The sequence below is a fragment of the Rosa chinensis genome, chromosome 1 (assembly GCF_002994745.2).
Source record: "Rosa chinensis cultivar Old Blush chromosome 1, RchiOBHm-V2, whole genome shotgun sequence".
Lineage (NCBI taxonomy): Eukaryota > Viridiplantae > Streptophyta > Magnoliopsida > Rosales > Rosaceae > Rosa > Rosa chinensis.
Genome location: NC_037088.1, coordinates 3,250,589 through 3,269,641, shown reverse-complemented (window position 1 = coordinate 3,269,641; position 19,053 = coordinate 3,250,589).

Here is a 19,053-nt window from a genome sequence, read left to right as displayed (position 1 = left end):
CTAAGTAAGCAAAGTCAAATAGACAAATAGTTCAATACAATTCAACAATTATTCAAGCAACAGATGCAATTCGTGTCAAAACCAAATTGAGGCATAGACTTTGCTGCAACACCTGTCAAAACCAAATTGAAGTAGATACTTTGCTTTAACTCAGCAAATTGAAGAAGAAAGAGGCTCAGAAGAACTCCGAACGCAGCAATTTCAAGTTCGAGCCTTCGAGGCTTTGCTGCAAAAAGAACCCAAATTTCAGATCTCAAACAGTGAAAGTACGAAACAGACCGAAGTTTTCAAACAAATCAAATTTCAGATTGGGAGATTTACCAAGTTTGAAAGTACATGGAGATGATGAGCAGAGATTGGGAGGGACTGAGGGAGCGAGAGAGTGAGACAGAGAGACCATGCTGTTGTCGTCAGCCATCTGTGTTGAGGAGGAGTGTCACCGTACCGCTGGCCCGCTGTCGTCGATAAGGAGCTGAGAAGGTCGTCTTGATATTCAACAACGATTAACAAGCAAAAAAAAAAAAAAAAAGAAAGGACTTCAGCGGTTAGCACCCAGTCCCAGTCAAGAAACGCCTAGCCCGATTAGACTCCGCCTAGTGCGCCTAGTCGGACGCCCAACAGCCCCGCCCCTAAGGCAAATGATTCGGTCGAAATCGGAACGTCTCCTCCACGCCTAGGCAGCCCTAGCGCCTAACCGCTGCCTAGGCGGCCGCCCAGCTCGACTTTTAGAACCTTGCATGCATCTTATGGATGTGGTTACAGCGTATCTATATGGGAATCTAGATACGGAAATATACATGAAAGTTCCAGATGGAATTCAACTTCCCAAATCAAGTGGCTCCAATCCATATAGTGAGCGTTTCAATCTAATTGCAAACGCGCTCGGTGATATAACCATTTAAGTGATTACTTGATTGGAAAGGGATATATCAACAATGAACTATGCCCATGTGTGTTCATAAAAAGGACAAGTTCCGGATTTGCAATAGTAGCGGCTTAAGTCGATGACATGAACATAATTGGCACCCTTAAAGAGTTAAGGGAAACCGCTGAACACTTGAAATCCGAGTTTGAGATGAAAGATCTTGGGAAAACCCGGTTTTGCCTCGGTTTATAACTTGAGCACCGTAGAGATGGTATCCTGATTCATCAATCAGCTAATACCCAAAAGATGCTTAGGCGTTTCAACACTGACAAGATTAAGCCTTCAAGCACCCCAATGGTCGTCCGTATTCTTGATCCAAAAAAGGATCTATTCCATCCAAAAGATGACGACGAAGAAGTGCTAGAGGCAGAAGTGCCCTATCTAAGTGCAATAGGCGCATTATTGTACTTAGCACAATGCACAAGACCGGATATCTCATTCGCTGTGAACTTGCTAGCTAGATATAGCTTTGGGCCAACACGACGCCATTGGACTGGTGTTAAAGATATCTTTCGATACCTAAGTGGTACGATTGATATGAGCTTGTTCTATCCCTACAGAGAGAAGATGGATTCGAACCCATCCAGTGTCAGGGACGCCATATATGGTGGACCGCGTTCCCTCTCCCCATCCCAAAACGATATAAGTGTTTTGGAAGGTTTTGCTGATGCTGGGTACCTTTCTGACCCACACAAAGGTCGCTCCCAAACTGGTTACGTTTTCACCATGGGAAAGACCGCGATATCTTGGAGGTCTACAAAGCAGACCTTAGTCGCTACCTCTTCGAATCATGCAGAGATTATTGCTCTTCACGAAGCAATTCGTGAATGTATATGGCTTAGGTCCATAGTTACGCATGTTCGAAGCAATTGTGGTCTGAAGTCTACCACAGATGAGCCAACAAGAATTTATGAGGATAATGCTGCTTACATTGAACAAATGAAGCATGTCTACATCAAAGGCAACAACACCAAGCAGATATCGCCTAAATTCTTCTATAATCAGCAACAACAGAAGCTCCTCAAGATCAAAGTGAACCGGGTTCGATCTGAGGACAATGTGGCAGATTTGTTTACTAAGTCATTGCCCAAATCCACGTTCGAGAAACATGTGGCAAGAATTGGCTTGTGGAAATTATCTGAACTCCCATGATCGTAGTGATCAGGGGGAGGTGCAGACATCAGGGGGAGATGTCTACATATTCGTCTCGAATCGTGAAGGGTGTGTTGTGCTCTTTTTCCCCTTCGACCGAGGTTATTTTTGTCCCACTGGGTTTTTGTTACTCGGCAAGGTTTTTTAACGAGGCAACGAGAGAAGCACCGCGTTTGAGCAACACAAGGGGGAGTGTTCAAGTAAACCCTAATTTTTGTTTGACCCAAACTCTAGGTTACTTGCTCTAGTGGTAATAGGATTAAATTAGAAGGATCTAGATTCCTATTAAATGTACGATTACTTTCCTTGTATGATTGAGATTCTATGCATTGTAATCCTCTTTATAAAGAGGCCCCTATTATCAAAGAGAACACACAGTAAATTTCTCTCAATTTCTGATTCCCTAAAACAAAAACAAATTTTTCATTTTAATAATATCCTTATGACCACAACCACCTTACTTTAGATCAAGTTTAGAATTTTGTTTTTTGTTTTTTGGGAAGGAGGATCAAGTTTAAAATTTAGAAATTTAGAGTTTAAAATTTAGAAATTAGGTTTTACATTCAAAACAATATTAATGAGAGGAAAGTATAAGCCAGTGCAACTTTTCACATATGTTTCAATTTGAACTCAAGATATAATTGAAGGGAAACGCACAAACTATGGATTAAAAGTTGAGAGAAGAACAAAATAGCTCAAACTATGGATTAAAAGTTGCAAGTAAAGAGAAGAACAAAAGGTTAGGAAAGTTAATTTATGTGTTGGGTCATCACTTGCAAATAAGATTTCCCTTTCAAAACACCGAATGAATTCACATCTTATAAAGAACTTATAGAATAATAATTCTATAACAAAGGGAAGAAAAAAGGTATAAGGGAGGTCGATGTATAGTTAAAATTGGTCATCTTGTAAGAGTTTGAAATGTTATTATAGGTCTTTGGTTACAAGGAATATCAAAGGACGCAAATTCTTGTCAAAAAAAAAAAAAAAAAAAAATAAATAAACACGCTAATTAAAAGGGACCAGAACTTTGATTTTGAAGAACATATAGCAGGGATCTTGTTAATTTTTAGTCCTTTATGTATATCTAAACTTCTCTCTGCGATATCCGGAGGAAAACCTAGGGTTGGAAAACAGAGGTTTTTTTGCTGTGGCTTGTCTGGCAGCATCCTTGCGTTGATGGCGGCTTTTGGCTGCTTCGGCCTGTGGTGGGCACTGCCGGACAGGGCGCTGGGTTGGTGGACTTATTTGGTTCTTTTGGTTTGAGAGAGTTTCGGCGACTACAACATTGAATGGCGACTATTTTCTTTCTCAGGCTTTTGGCTGGGTCATGGCAGAGGTGGAGGATCCTGGTTATGGATTTGATGGGTATGAGCGGCTGGGATGGGTTCTCTCCGAGGTGGGAGGGGATAGAAAGGTGGAGGGTCAAAGGTTGGTGGTGATTAGCAGATCCAGGCCTATGGTGGCGGGGCAGATTGCTCCATCTTTCATGGTTTTCGGTGTTCTTCTCTGTCAATGGTCCAATTTTAGTCCTAGATCTGGTCGGAGACTATGTAGAGAGTGGAAGTGAAAGGCCACATAGCGGGCTTGGGTGGCTAAAATAGGGTGAGATTGTCCGGCTGGGCTTCAAGCAGTGGTGTGCTAGTGGTTGGGGTCCGATGTCGAGGAAATTGGAAGCGTGTTGTGGTGGCTGAATTCTCTTTTTTCTTAGGTTTTTAGTTTTTGGTTTTTGGTTAGGTATAATAAGTCCCTCCTCAATTGAGTGAGGGTTAGGTTGTTTTGGTTTTGTGGGTGTGCCATTGTTACGGTGTCATCTCCGGGGATTAGGTGTTTTAAATTCGTTGCTTTCTTGTTGTCAATGTAATGGGGAGATGCCTTTACACGTATACTGGCGGTTTTGGTATATGGTGTTGGAAGGGGATTGTCTCTTCTTGAGGTTGATTGGAAGGATGTATCGAGACTCCTGGGGTATGTGGTTTGTTGTAGCCTGGAAAAAATGACGATTCATATGGTTGAAGTTGAGCCCCTATCGGCTCATGGTATCTTTAACGGCTGGTTTTACATTATGGGTATGAGCAGGTCCTCTTCTCTAGTTGGAGTAGTTAGGATATTATGAAGTCATCCCTGTAATCTTTTGATTGATTAATGAAATTTCATCTCTTCTAAAAATAAAAAAAAACAATTTTTTTTTTTTTTTTGAATTGAAATAGGTCAGCCATTTCATTAAGTTCAGCAAGCAGTACAAAAACGACACACCCCTATGGGGTCGACATAAAGAATCGTTCCTCAGAACCTTTCAAAATCCTTATTCTAGAAGAATAAAAATCCCACAAAGTCCCCAGTACACCTACCTTTTAGGAAGTCTACACACCATTATATATTCTAACAAAAACCAAGAAACCTCAAAGCAGACATAAAATGGTTTCAACTAAGGCTCTAGTTTTTGCGACCCAAACAAAATTTAAACAGTACTATGGGCCATAAAGGCCCATTCCATTCAACAGAGCAATCCAATGAGCCCATAGAAAAGGCCCACAGAATAGTTCAAGGCCCAAGTGGCCCAATCAATCAAGAATTTGGATTGGGGATGGGAAGAAGCAGCAATTTCGCCACACCAACCCCCACCACCTCCATCTCCGCCACCAATGCTGCCAGTATCAACTTCGTCGTCAACAACCCAGCCGCTGTCGTCCTCCCCTTCAGCACTATCCAAATCTGTAACGTGAGCAGCCATACTAAAGCCAAGTAATGTTGCCCACCGTTACGCAACAGACGAACCAAAAAAACCTCCAACGCAACCATCACCTATCACAGTAGGAAGAGGACCCAACCTGAGATCCACAAATCTCTGGCAATCCCCACCTTCACCGTCCAACAAAACATCTAGAAGTCTCGACCTTATCAACTGCTCTGCAGCAAACCATACTGTATCACCTGTCTCACTCGCTAGACCCCTACATACCCGATCTAGATCGAAGCCCGGAACGATCCCATCTCTACCGAGGTTGAGCACCGCAAACATTAGAAGAAGAAAAGGTAGAACCCGACGCCTCATCAAGAAGCGAAAACCAGCCTGCCTTGCAGCACCACCCACGCACCCTACACCAGCAGGAGACGCAGCGGAAAAGACAAAAGCAACACCGAAGTCATCTATGGCGTTAGCCATAAGTTTGAGAATTTTATCGAAGACGGGAGGCCTACGAGCAAACCCTAGCAGAGCGGCTAGGTCTAGTACAAAGATTAACTATAATAAGTTACAAAAAACTTAGTTGTATAGGTTGTTTTCAATTGCAACAAGATAGGAGAATTATAACTAAATTTATCGTTTTATATTAACATGCTGTTTTGTCTTTTTATAATTCATTATAATAAGAAAATTAGGCCATTCTTATGGCACGTTTACTTACTTGGAATGGAAAATAATCATGAATTGGAGACAAGTGGAATGAGAGAAGAAAGGAATCGGTATTGATTCCGGAGGAATGATTCCTAAACCCATCTCCCCCCTTCGTAATCGAATTCCTGAGTATTCAGGAATCGATTCCTGATAAGGAGGTGGGACCTACATCCATTCTGATTCCTTCATGTGTTAGTAAACGCAGGAATTCTTTTACCCGGAATCATTCCGATTCCTTTATGTGTTAGTAAACGCAGGAATGTTTTTATCCCGTAATCATTCCCTTTCCTTCCAAGTAAGTAAACGTGCCCTTGATGTTGTCATATACTTTCTTTAAATAACGACTTAATATGAATTCCGCATGGTTATTGTGTTTACATAAATATCATTATGAAATGTAATATTCAGATTTTTTTTCAAGAATAGAAGTTGGGTTTTATCATCTTAAACCAATGAATGTGTTCATGTAAATTTGAAAAGTATACATATATAATTACTAAACCTAATAGGGGCTGTTAGTTTAACTAACCCAATAACATATATGTATGGTTATGGATTTGGTCAACACATTGTGAGTAATGGAAGGCTGGAAGCTACATCAGTAGCATTAATTGCCGATGGAAAAGGATCGGAGATAAGAAATTTCAAAGAGAGATTTTGGCGTGCGAGGTTTAACTGGGGTTTGGGGACAAGTTCTCTTGTCCAAACTAATTGCAAAATGACGACGACTGAGAAAAGACTAAAGATAGGGACCGCACGAACATTAGAGTCATCCCTTTGGACTCTTCCGTACTTGACCTTCCAGTACGGGATTCCGGGCGCCCGGTTGGGATAGGATCCTAACAGTCTTTTTACTTCTGAAGCTGTAGTACGGTAAATATTGTGCAACTCTGCTGGTGTTGTAAACAGAGCAAAAATGCTTTACATAAATAACAATTTAAGTTCTAAATATTCGTATACAAAACCTTTTCTTAAAGTTGTTAAACAGCGACAAGCGTGACCTGTGGCCCACCATTGTACCGATACTGTCCAAACTTAACCACCTGATAGGTGTTGGGTTTTCATCACAAAAGGCCTCGGTACAATTGGGTGAGATCCACCCACTTATAAGTTATATTTTATTTATCACTTTTCTAATGTGGGATCTTTCCTCTCCAACACGCCCCCTCACGTGCAACCTAGCTCTAGGTATGCACGTGGAATTAATTGACAAACCCGATTCCACATTGGAAATAGGGTCACAAGTCCCACATTAGAGACTTGACCAATCACATAACAATCCAAGGCCCACATCGGACATTTGGCAATAATCCAATCGGAAACTTCCGATGGCCAATTTAATGAACCCAAACTAGGTCCATGATTGGAGAGGAGATTGGTAAATCAATTAATGAATGAACCCATATCCAGGTCCATGATGACGAAGCAATTGGAGAGAGACCCGCTCTGATACCATGTTAAACAGCGACAAGCGTGGCCTGTGGCCCACCATTGTACCGATACTGTCCCAACTTAACCACCTGATAGGTGTTGGGTTTTAATCACAAAAGGCCTCGGTACAATTGGGTGAGATCCACCCACTTATAAGTTATATTTTATTTATCACTTTTCTAATGTGGGATCTTTCCTCTCCAACAAAAGTTGGCAAAGCGCGGTTGCAAATAGCTAGCTCCGTATTAGTCCAACACAAAAAGTTTTAGCAGAATTTTTTTATGCATCTAGATGATTATGTACGTAATACTGTTAACGGTTCCAATTGACTAGAAATGAACTCATGTTTTCTATGAAAATAACAAGATATCCCTCCAAGCCTCGATCGTATTTATCAGGCTAAAAATACTATCATAATACTCTAGAAACATAATATTTAGTTTAAGAAGTGATTAATTTAACAACTCACATTCTTATAGTTTTAATATTCGGGAGCAATATATCCACATTCATAGTTATTCTTGTTCTAGTCCTTCTCATGCATGAACTGTTATCTAGTACACACTAACACAACGTTTTCATTACACCTATGGGCTGCTAGGCATCTTTATAGAGCAGCTGACAGCGCTTCTTGCATCCACTTCGTGACATATTTTTGCATAGTTTGCGTCCCGAATTCAGTGAAATGACATCTCGTAGCGTACTGGGTAGAATTTATGTTGAGTGAAGAAAAAAATGTGGGCTAATAATTTTTTTATTTTTTTGGCTAACAGAGAAACAACCAGGAACATAACAAAGGAAAAAGAAACCAGAGGCAGAAAGCCTGAAACAAACGAAAAGAAAAAGCAGCTCCCATAAGCACCATAAGACTAAGGGGGCGGGCTAGCTGCATCGAAGAGCAATATACGCATTAGGGAGGGAGGAGGGTTGGAGTCCTAATCCACCGGGCACACCCTGCGCGAAGCCAACACCGCCACAAGATTAGCTGCAGCGTTTGTCTTCCTATTGGACCAACGCCAGTTTACACGGTTGAAGCGGGAAGCTTTAGCTCGAATACTAGAAGCAATCTGAGAAGCTGACCAATCCACCGCCGAGAGAGGATTTAAAAAGGCTGAAATCAACACCAGAGAGTCTGATTCCAACTGAAAAGAAGAAAGAGACATAGAGGAAGCAAGGCTGAGGCCAAGATCAATTGCCATAGCTTCAGCTACCAGAGAAGAGGAATCAAAGTCCGTCCGGGAGATGTTGAGAATATATATACATCTCACATGGGAAAAATGGACCTTGCCTATGGGCTTATAAGAGTTTGGACCACTCCATCTATTGCCAATTGGTTTTGGATGTAAATCCCAAATTACTTTATCATGGTATCAAAGTGGGTTACCCACGTGTGCATGCCTCGTGGCCACACGGGCTCCACGTTACCCAAGTTGTCCACGTGTATGACTTGAAAATTCGCCACACGTGCGGGGGCGTGTTAAGAATATACACATCCCACATGGGAAAAATGGGACCTTGCCTATGAGTTTATAAGGGTTTGGGCCACTCCATCCATTGCCAATTGGTTTTGGATGTGAACCCCAAATTACTTTATCAGGAGAGACCATTCAAAAGAGCACCCGTAGAGTCCCGCAGAAGAGCTGACGTACAGGCCACAGGTTAAAGAGCTAGAATCCCATGCAGCGTCAGTATTAATTTTGCAAGATCCAATAGGTGGAGGAAGCCAAAGTGGAGATTCCTCAGAAGGACTGGAACACCGTGTAATAGGACTTAAGGTTGAAGGAACAGCCAAGAATTCCATTGAAGCAGAAAAAGCTCTTGTAGCTACACATAGAGAGTTTGGTATAGTATGGTTGAACATCGAGTTGCAACGTTCTTTCCAGATAAACCAAAGTAGGTAGACCACATGAGTTGGGAAGTGAGGATCCATAGGCTAAGTAAGGCCACCATTTGTAACAAACAGAGCCGAGACCCACCTGTCTAAAGAAGTGATAGACTGGGGGTCGATTCGATAAGAAAATGGGTCAGCAAACCAGGTTTGCTTAGCCCAAGGACATAGCAGCAAAATGTGTTCAATGGTTATCTCAGGATGGTCTTGGCACAGGGGACACAACGGAGATTGAGCTAAGTGTCTGTTGTATCGGTTGTAGTTAGTAGCCAAGGAGTTGGACATCGCCCTCCAAAGGAAATGCTTCACTCTCGATGTTGCGCGGACTTTCCACAGCCATTTCCAAACATCAATACTAACAGAGTGGGATTGATGAGGGTTAGTGGCATGGTTTTGGATTATACCTGAGCCAGACTTGATAGAATAAACTCCAGTAGTGATGGAAGACCATAGAGGTTTATCAGGGTCGTCTTTCTTCCCGAAAGAAGTTGCACGCACTGGCAGATGCAGGAATATATATCTCTGGGGGCAAGCTGGAATATACTCATTTATTAACATATTTGTGCCAAATGGAAGCAGAAGAGTGCAATCAAAGAAACCGAATTTAATAAAAAAATTTAAGTGAAAAGCAGAGTACTTCCACATCTATAATTGTCCTCTACGAGGTGCCATGTTTTGAAAACGCTGAATAACAGACTCATTGTCAATGGAATTGAATATATCATTCTCAAGGTATATAACTAAGCTATCATTCATCCATCGGTCTCCCATTCGATTGCGAATTCGATTCTTGATAATATTCATGGCAGAAAAAGCTCTTTCAACAGAGGCTGTTGCAACGGGAAGTAGTAGAGCCAAAGTGATCAGCAAATGACTTGGATACATATACTCTCGCAAGCGTATGAATCGTGTCAAGATAGGGAAGTATTAAGCCCAAAATTATCATACCACGGGGATTAGTGGCTAACCCACAATCCTTGGATAGTCGGAACTAGAGTCACTAAGCAAATAAAGGAAAAAGAAAAAGAAAATAAATAAAAAGGCTATTCTAAGGCACCAAGCCTTAACAATGCTCTACTTTAGTTTTCACCAAAGCCTAATCAAAACTAAGAGCCTAGTGGTGGATATGCACAAATGAGTCGAAAATTGTAGGAAGTTTTGAATTGTGAATTAACTAAATTAAACGCAACTGAAAAGTAAACTAAACAACTAATTAACAAACTAGAAAATTAAATTTGGGTTTTCAAATTAATAGGAACAGGGGAGTGTCAGATGATTCACACTAACTATCTTGCAAATATCAATGTCAATTTCACAAATGCATGCATTTCCTATATGTGTTGAGTCCTGTATCTAGTACCAGTTAAGGCTACTAAACCAATTATCCTTTCGGTGTATTGACTATGCCGGTTAAAGCTACAATCAACTCTCTAATTTGGGCATTACGCAGGTTAAGGCAGCGATATCCAAAATTAGAGGCCTAGAGAGCAAGATAATAGAGACTCAAGCAAGCTTAGCTACAATTAAGCCAGCTAATGGTCACCACACTTAAATCCTAGATGCCACAAGACTAATAAGTTGTCAATTTATCAATCTATTCATCACAATTGCCCACAACATAATTTCAAAGGTTGACAAAGCCTAGAAACATGCTTCTAAGGACCAATAACTTCGGATTTAAAGCACACACAATGGAAATTGCATTTATTAAAAGTAAAGCATCAATATACAAGATGAGTTAGGGCTTCACAACCCTAACTCCCAAAATTGAACTACTCACTATCCATAGTCAAATACATCATCAATAACAAACAAAATTATGGAATAGATAATAAGGAAGAGAGGGGAGAGTTAGCTTGGCTCACTCCTAGCTATGAGCTAGTATGAACCAAGTAATTTCTTCTCCTAACTATCCAAAATAGAGATGTGGTGCTCTTGATGATGATTCTTTGAAGCTTGAGTGAGAAATCCTCCAAATACCCACAAGAAAAGTAAAGAAAATAAGAGAAATGGAAGGGGAGAGGAGTGGAAGGGCAGCAACCCTCCCAAGGCTGCTGTGCGGCGCTGTTGAAGGGTTCTCCCCCAAGAGAAAGAAAGCAGCTATATATATATATATATATATATATATATATATATGTACCCAGCTGCAATCGAATGGCTCAGAAATGGGCACCATGACATCAATGTAATGAGAAGAGAGTAGGCCTGCCACGTGTCAGGAATGGAGTGGCTGCACCCATTGGTTAATTGAACCATCACCCAAAAGGCCATAATTAAGCTGCTGCACGTGGAGATAAAGAAACGGCAAAAAGAAATGAATAATTGATAGCTTAATTAAGCCCAGCCACCATTCTTTAATTAAACCAATATTTATTAGTTTAATTAAATATGCTTTCTTGTCTCATTTGTTCGATGAATGACCATTTGACCGGTTCGTCAATTTGTCGAGAGTTCCATATTACTCTAAATTGTGCATTGTTTTATCTCGTTTCCGTGATTCCGCTTATTTCCTACACAATAAATAGAAATGAATTAATTACATAATGATTCACTCGAGGATTAGCTTAATTATAGTATTTTAGATATAATTACACATATAAAAATGCGTGTAATCAACAAATAAACATAAGGATATGTCTTATGCTTTCTTGTCTCAACTAATTTCTATGCAAGATCAGCAATCCCTTGCAATTCTTGGAATTTGTTGTTAGATCACATATCATCAATATAAGTCTCTAACTGACATTCTAGTAACAACTCTGATGCAGAAAAATCATAAGGATAAAGCTCAGCAAGATGCATCAAACTTTGCTTATCATAGGCTGCAAATGAATAATTAGGACTTAGAGATGCCAAACAAAGGAGAAGTTCAGTAGTAACCTCATTGAAACGGTTATCTAGCTCCTGAAGTTGGAAATCAATCTCTGCACATAATAAGTCAAAGCGATAGTAATGCATATTTGTCATTTCAGGAGCTTTACGCCATGACTTTCTTGGACATACATATTGATCATCTATGTTTGAAACACTAATATTCTATTTTTTACAAAATCGAACAACTTGCTCAAACATACAAAGAAAGCCATCCACTCTCCCTTAAAGTCTGCAATTTTCTCTTGCACACTTTCACTAAATCCATAGCATTCACTATGTCCTGATCATCTTTTTGTAGGGCTTGTGATAACTCATGAATGGCACCTTCAAGATCATCAATCCAAGATTGAATTGCAGAACGGCAGAGATTCAAGACTCAAAGAGTCGAAGTTGGACTCTATATAAGACTGGAAGTTTGGAAGAATTGAGTTTGGTTGTTTGGGATTCTCGGTAGAACAAAAAGAATGAGAAATGTTGAAATGGGAAACGGGGTCGTCTGGGAATGGCAAAAAGCATGGCAAGCTTCAGCCTTTACATATATACAATTATATATGCATGATAGTGGCATGGTGCTTTGTGAAACAACACCATACATATCAATTATCTATTATATATTATACCTCAATATATATATCAAACGTTGAAACATAGCTGACATTTAAAAAAAAAAGTATACTCAGTTGCCAAATGTCAACAAACATGCCTGATCAGGGCCGTCTAAGACTGTTGACTTGTCCCCCTACTTGTCCCGGAGGATCATGTTTTGACTGTAATGCCGCGTGGCGGTCGTTGTCAAAGTGAGGCGTTGCCTTGGGGATTGCCGTTGGTAGATGTCCCTTTGCCGATATCCAGTGATCAGTGTTGTCGCTGGAGCATGCCTGTCGGTTTGACCAGTACATGGAGTAATGGTTAGCGGTGTTGGCCTCCTTTGCGAGGTATAGGGAGAAGTTTTGCTAGTTGTGCATAGCAGAGACCATCTCGCTTACAAGATAGAAAGGGAGAAGTTCCGCTAGCGGAATTGCACTTAGCGGAGACTATCTCACTTGCTAGATGGAGAGGGAGAGGTTCCGCTGGCGGAGTTGCCCCTAGCGGAGACTCTCGCTTGCAAGGTAGAAAGGGAGAAGTTCCGCTAGCGGAGTTGCGCTTAGCAGAGACTATCTCGCTTGCTAGATGGCGATGGAGAGGTTCCGCTGGCGGAGTTGCGCCTAGCGGAGACTATCTCGCTTGGTAGATGGAGAGGGAGAGGCTCCGCTGGCGGAGTTAGGCCTAGCGGAGACTATCTCGCCAAGTGTTCTGATGATTGATTTTCCTTTTTTCGATAGTTATCTTAGATAGATGCTTCGTCTGATGGTGCCTGACACGTGGCGTACATGTATTGGATTAGCGTGTGCGATAACGTCTTTTCAGCACGCCCGTCACCTCGTCATTAATGCGAGTAATTATTGATTTCGCCTCGGTTAATCTAAAGAGTAAGTGCCATGTGAGGCACGTGTACGGTTGTGGTGCGATGTCATTTTTCAGCGGATGGACGAGATTAACTTGATGTGGACATAAAATGGGGGGAAATCTGTAGGTTTGACACTTTGTAGCCTTTGCTTGTTATCGTTGTCTTCAAGCTTGGCCCTGTGTGCTGAGAAGTAGACTGCCAGTACTTCGTGAAGTTGTCGATAGTCGAAGCACGAAAGTTATCTGAAGCGGAGACACACCTTTGATTCACCACAGCCTTCATCTTTAAGGTTGTTACCCCGAATCTCACCCCTGTTCCATTGAATTTGTGTTTGGTTTTGTTGATTTTTTTTTTGGGTTTTCGATTTGGGGTGCTCAGTTCTTTGTGACATGGTATGAGGGTGTGAGGTGGGTTGTGGGGGTGATTATTGGTGTTTGATAGCGAGATGGGGTTTTAGAGATTTCCTAGATGGTCGAATCTGGGCTGATTGTACGAATGTGTTGTGTTCTTGTTTTGGTAGTTTCTGGGAAATTGTTCTTGATGTTCTTGGGTACAACTGACATAGGGATAACCTAGATCTTGTATGCACTGACTGGCTTTGGGTTTTAGGGATTGGGATGGCTAGCGTCGTAGAGATTTCTAGCAGTGAGGATTCTGGGTCTAACGTATCGCTCAACGTGACAGATAGGGTGTTTATTCACTCGTTGCGTCCGTCTACCCCTGCAGGAATCTCACTGTCCGAACCGCTAGACATCGTGCCGCTACAGACCATACCCCGGGAAGTTGGCATGGGTCGCGCTGGTCGCCCCAAGAGTTATAGGGTGAGAGAGGATGTCGCAGCTCGTGACAGGCAGGAAGAGAGGCTGGCGAGCAACAGTGCTGCGAGCTGTTCCGGTGGTGGGATGAAGGAGACTGGCGGGGAAGAAGTTGAGTCTGCGTGGGTTCTCAGTGACGGTACAGTAGTCGATGAGGCTGGAGGACAGATGACGGTGGTCACCGTCGACCGTGTGAAGCGGGTGTTCCGCCTGCCGGCTGTGGTGAAGCTGTGACCACCGCTGAAGGACGAGCGAGCGTTGATCCTACCAGTGGGGCACGCTGCTGTGCATGAGGCGATCTTCCGTCAGGGTGTGACATTCCCGCTATTGCCCAACCTCCAAATCTTGGTTTGCGAGTTTGGCCTCGCCTTTGGGCAAATTTGCCCAAACATGTGGCGGTTGCTGATAGCGCTCAACTCGCTATGGCGCCTGAGTGGTTGCGAGGGTCCCACTGTTGCGGAGGTGCTGCACTTCTATGAGTTGGTATATGTGAAGCGTCAAGGATGCAGCGGGCAAGTGAATCTGAGCCGCCGCCAGGGGGCGCCGAAGCTAATTGAAAATTTATAGGATTCCATGTCGCCCTGGTGGGGGACTTATTGTGTTGCCACTGTCAGATGGGAATACCAGGCCGGGTCCAACGATGGAGAGCCGACCTTCACGATTAAGTCGGAATTCCAACCTATCCGAGGTTGTCAGTCTACCGCCGGCTAGAGTTGATTTTTGTTTGCGTAATTGTTGTACTGACCACTTGGTTTTTTTTTTTTTTTGTAGCGGGGCTACGCTATAATCTGACGCGTGAAGACGAGTGTCACTTGGCAAGGATCCGTGGCTGCTGGCAGAATCATAACTTGCTAGATCTTCGCCTACTTACCGGTTGGGAGCTGCTGGTCGATCAACAGTTGACACGAGCCCTTGGTAAGTACCTTCCGCTGACGAGTGTTTTAGTCTGGTTGCCGTCGGGCTGACTCGCTGTTTTTTTTTTTTTAGATTCTCCGCCAGCAACAAAGCTTGTCGTGAGGCGTTCGAGAAAGCCATGGATCGTGCTGAGATCAACAATTTTTTGGAGAGCATGTATGCCTCTGGGCTGGCGGCCCAACATACAGTTGTGGATCTGGAGACATTGGCGGTGAGCCAGTCCGAGACGCAGGTGGTGTTGCCGATGCCGCTTCACTCCCACCTCGGCCCCGACGGCTCGCCCGTGGTGCAGGCCGGAGCTAGTGGAAGCAATATCTCTGCTGCGCCAGTGCAACAGAAGGAGAGGATGCCAGCCATTAGGCGTGGGTTGCGGAAGGAGAGGGTAGCGCCCTCCAAGGAGCCAGTGACTATTGCGGGGCTGGAGCCGCAGATGGGAGCGTTCCCTGTCGCCGCCAGTGTGACATGGTTGGTACCGCAAGGGAAGTGGAGACAAAACGACCAGGTCGACGTGGACGATGCGGCCGATAAGGATACCATTGGGGTCCGCCAGCAGAAGAAGGCAAGGCAGGCCCCTTTGAAGGCAACTGTGGCTGCTGGGCCGGAGGTGCAAGCGAGTGACCTCGATTCATTTGTTGCATATGCTGAATTCCTGACGGAGCTAGAGCGGTTGGGTTTCGGCGGGCTGGAGGGAATCATGCGCTCAACCGCCATTGAACAGTCGCCCTATAGCTCAGTCTTCGGGGACTTGTCTGTTGGGCTACATGAGATGTTCTTGGCAGCCTCCAAGCAGCCCCTGGTGGAGCGGCAGCTCAGGGAGGAGATTGAGGGTCTCCAGAGGGAGCTGGTGGAGACCAAGGACAGTTTGACGGATGCGGAGCGGCGCTTGACCAAGGCAGAATGTGATGCCTCTGATGCTCGCGGCAAGCTGTCTGTGGCCGTTGCGCGGGACGTGGAGCGGAATGACCATGTCTCCAAGCTAGAGCAAGACATGGCTCTGCTGAAGGATCAAGTGGAGGCAAAGGCCAACAAAGTTGAGATCCTTCAGCAGGAATCTACCGCTAAGTCTGCTGAGGTTAAGAGGCTGGAAGATGAGGCTGCCCGTCTGGGAGCGGGGGGAAGCGTGAGGCGTCTGCTGCTGTGGAAAAGTTCAAGCAGTCGGCGGAATACAAGAAGGCTATGACTGAGGCAGCGAAGGCGGGTGCCATGGCCAATGTGGAACTGTTGAACCAAAAAAGGCGCCATTGATTGGGTCAAGGCATCCCAGCCTGCCGGGTCGTCAAGTCAGAATGCACCGCCCGCCAGGGATGTGGTTCCCACTGAGGCCGAAGGTGCCCGCTCAGGTAGCGGTGAGAGTGGTATGCTTCCGACGGAAGATTCTCAGCGGACCCCTCCTCCTACTCAGTCCGAGGTCTTCTGCACTGGCTTTTTGGCCACCCACACAAGAGAGGACGGTACCATTATAACGCCGAGTCCTACCGCCCTTGGGTCCAACCAGACGAGTCGTCAGTCCGAGCAACAACAGCCGCCGGAGGGCTTGACTGCCGCTGAAGCCCCTTAGGCATGAAGATAACTTCCTCTCCTGAAGTATTGCCACTGGGGCTTTTGTCTTGCTCTTTTTTTTATATGCTGTTATGGCTTATTGTAATTGAACAATGTTTTTGGGCGGGGAGTTTTGACCCCTAATACAAAATTGGTATTTTGCCAAGCGTGGCTGTGTTTGCTATTTGCAATGTTTGCATTTTTATGAACCGCTAGAGCTTTGATTGCTGTTTTGTGACTCACTGAAACGTTAAAGGGATTAAAATTTCTTCCAAGTACATGACGTAGCGGACGTAGTTCGCCGAATATTGTGGGCGTTGCTAGTTGATTCTTGTGTTTGGACTTGGCGACAATGGTTTGAATAATTCGTAGTTTCATTGATAGCTGATATGTCAGCGTTTACAAAAAGCGGGGTTGTACCCGTTGGGTAGCTTCCCTTAGCTAAATATTGAGTCAAAAATTTAGCTAAGTCAAGATGCTCTAGGATAGGGCATGACTATTTGTATTAATACCGAAGGTGTTCGGTATTCCAAGGGTGGGTTGTGATGGCGCCATCCTTGTCCATCAGGTAGAATGTGCCAGGGCTAGAGATTTCCACTATTTTGTATGGACCCTCCCAAGTTGGGCGGAGCGCCGTTGGCGGTGGAATGACTTGCTTTATTACCCAGTCCCCTAGTTGGAGGTTCTGGGCCTTGACCCTGGCGTTATAGAAACGTGATACCCGCTGTTTGTTTTGCAAGTTGTGCAGGTGGACTTTGTGTCATTTCTCTTCCAAGAGGTCCTTGTCGAGGTTAACGCCATCTCCGTTGGTCTTGGGGCAGTAGCCTTTGACCCTGGCGGTGGGTTGGGTTACCTCGATTGGTAGGACGGCCTCAGTTCCGAACATCATGCAGAATGGTGTTTCACCAATGGCGGAAGTTGGGGTAGTTCTGATGGCCCATAGAACCTCCGGAAGCTTCTCCAGCCATAAACCCTTGGTGTCGTTGAGTTTCTTTTTTAGCAGCTTCTTAATTATCTTGTTTGCTGCTTCGACCTGGCTGTTGGTTTGGGGGTGAGCGACAGATGCTAAACTCATCTTGGTGCCCAAGTTAGCGGTGAAAGAAATGGTTCCTTGTTATTGAACTGCGTGCCATTGTCTGTGATGATTGTGTGGGGGACACCATAGTGGCAGTAGATGTTCTTCCAGATGAAGTGAGTTACCTTGGCGGTTGTTATTGCTGTGAGTGGTTCTGCCTCAATCCACTTACTATTGTAGTCGATGGCGACAATGATGTACTTGAATTGTCCTTTGGCGGTTTGGAATTTTCCCATTAAGTCCAGGCCCCACGTTGAGTGAATCCATGGGCCAATGATGATCGACAGTGGTTCCGCCGGGGCATGTGGGAGATCAGCATATTGTTGACATCTGTGGCAAGATCTTGATATCCTCCTGGCATCGTCACCGAGCGTGGGCCAAAAGTAGCCTTGTCGCCTTGTGCGATTGGCTAAGGACCTGACGCCTGAGTGGTTGCCACATTCTCCGCTGTGTATCGTTGCCAGCATGACCCTTCCTTCTTCTGGCGGTCAAGCTTGCCATTTTGGATGTTGTAGCGGGTTGCTCTCCGCTTGAGCTGTCGTGCTTCGACCTTGTCCTCTGGCAATGTTCCATTGCGCTTGTACTCGATGATCTCTTTCATCCAACCGGGATTGACCTCAATGTTGAAGATTTCCGCTAGGGTTTTTGTGATGTTAGGCCTGTCAAGATACTCCACCCTTGTGTCCGCTGGACTCTGGTGTGGCTAAGCGGTTACTAGTCTTGCTAGTGAATCAGCCTTGGCGTTCTTTTCCCTGGGGATATGTGTGATGGTGTGAAATTTGAATTTTTTTAGGAGGGTCTTGACGTATCCCAAGTATGCCGCCAACTGTTGGTCCTTGGCCTGGAAACTGTCGTTGACCTGGTTAACGACAAGTTGAGAGTCGCTGAATATATTGACGCTGTCAGCTCTGAAGTCTATGGCGAGGAGTAAGCCGGCAATGAGGGCTTTGTACTCCGCCATGTTGTTTGAGGCTTTGAAATTGAACTTTAACGAGTATTCCACGTCTAGTCCCCCTGGTCCTGTCAGGATAACTGGGACCCCACTAGCCTTGGCCCAAGCGGAGCCGTCCACGTGCAGGTTCTAGTCTGATTGTTGGGGTGATGGTTCTTCGGCGGTTATCATTGCTATGCTGGGCTCTGCCTCGACGTTGGGTTCATCCTGGCGCTCAATGAGCTCAACAATGAAGTCCGCCACCGCTTGGTCCTTCATGGCGGTTCTTGGTTTGTAATCGATGTCGAACTTGCTGAGCTCGACGGCCCATTTGCTGAGACGCCCTGAGTGTTCGGGGTTCTACATTACCTGCCGCAGCGGTTGATTCGTTAAGACATGAATTGTGTGGGCCTGAAAGTACTGGCGGAGGCACCTAGCGGCGATGATGAGTGCAAGAGCGAGTTGTTCCAAGGGTGGATATCTTGTTTCGGCCCCGTTCATGCCTCTGCCGGCGTAGAATACGAGGAGCTCATCCTGGCCTTCTCGCCTGACAATGGCGCAGCTTACCGCTATCTGTGATACCGCAGGTATATGTATAGTATCTCCCCCTGTACAGGAATGGAGAGGAGTGGTACTGCCGCCAAGTACTCCTTTAAGCTTTGGA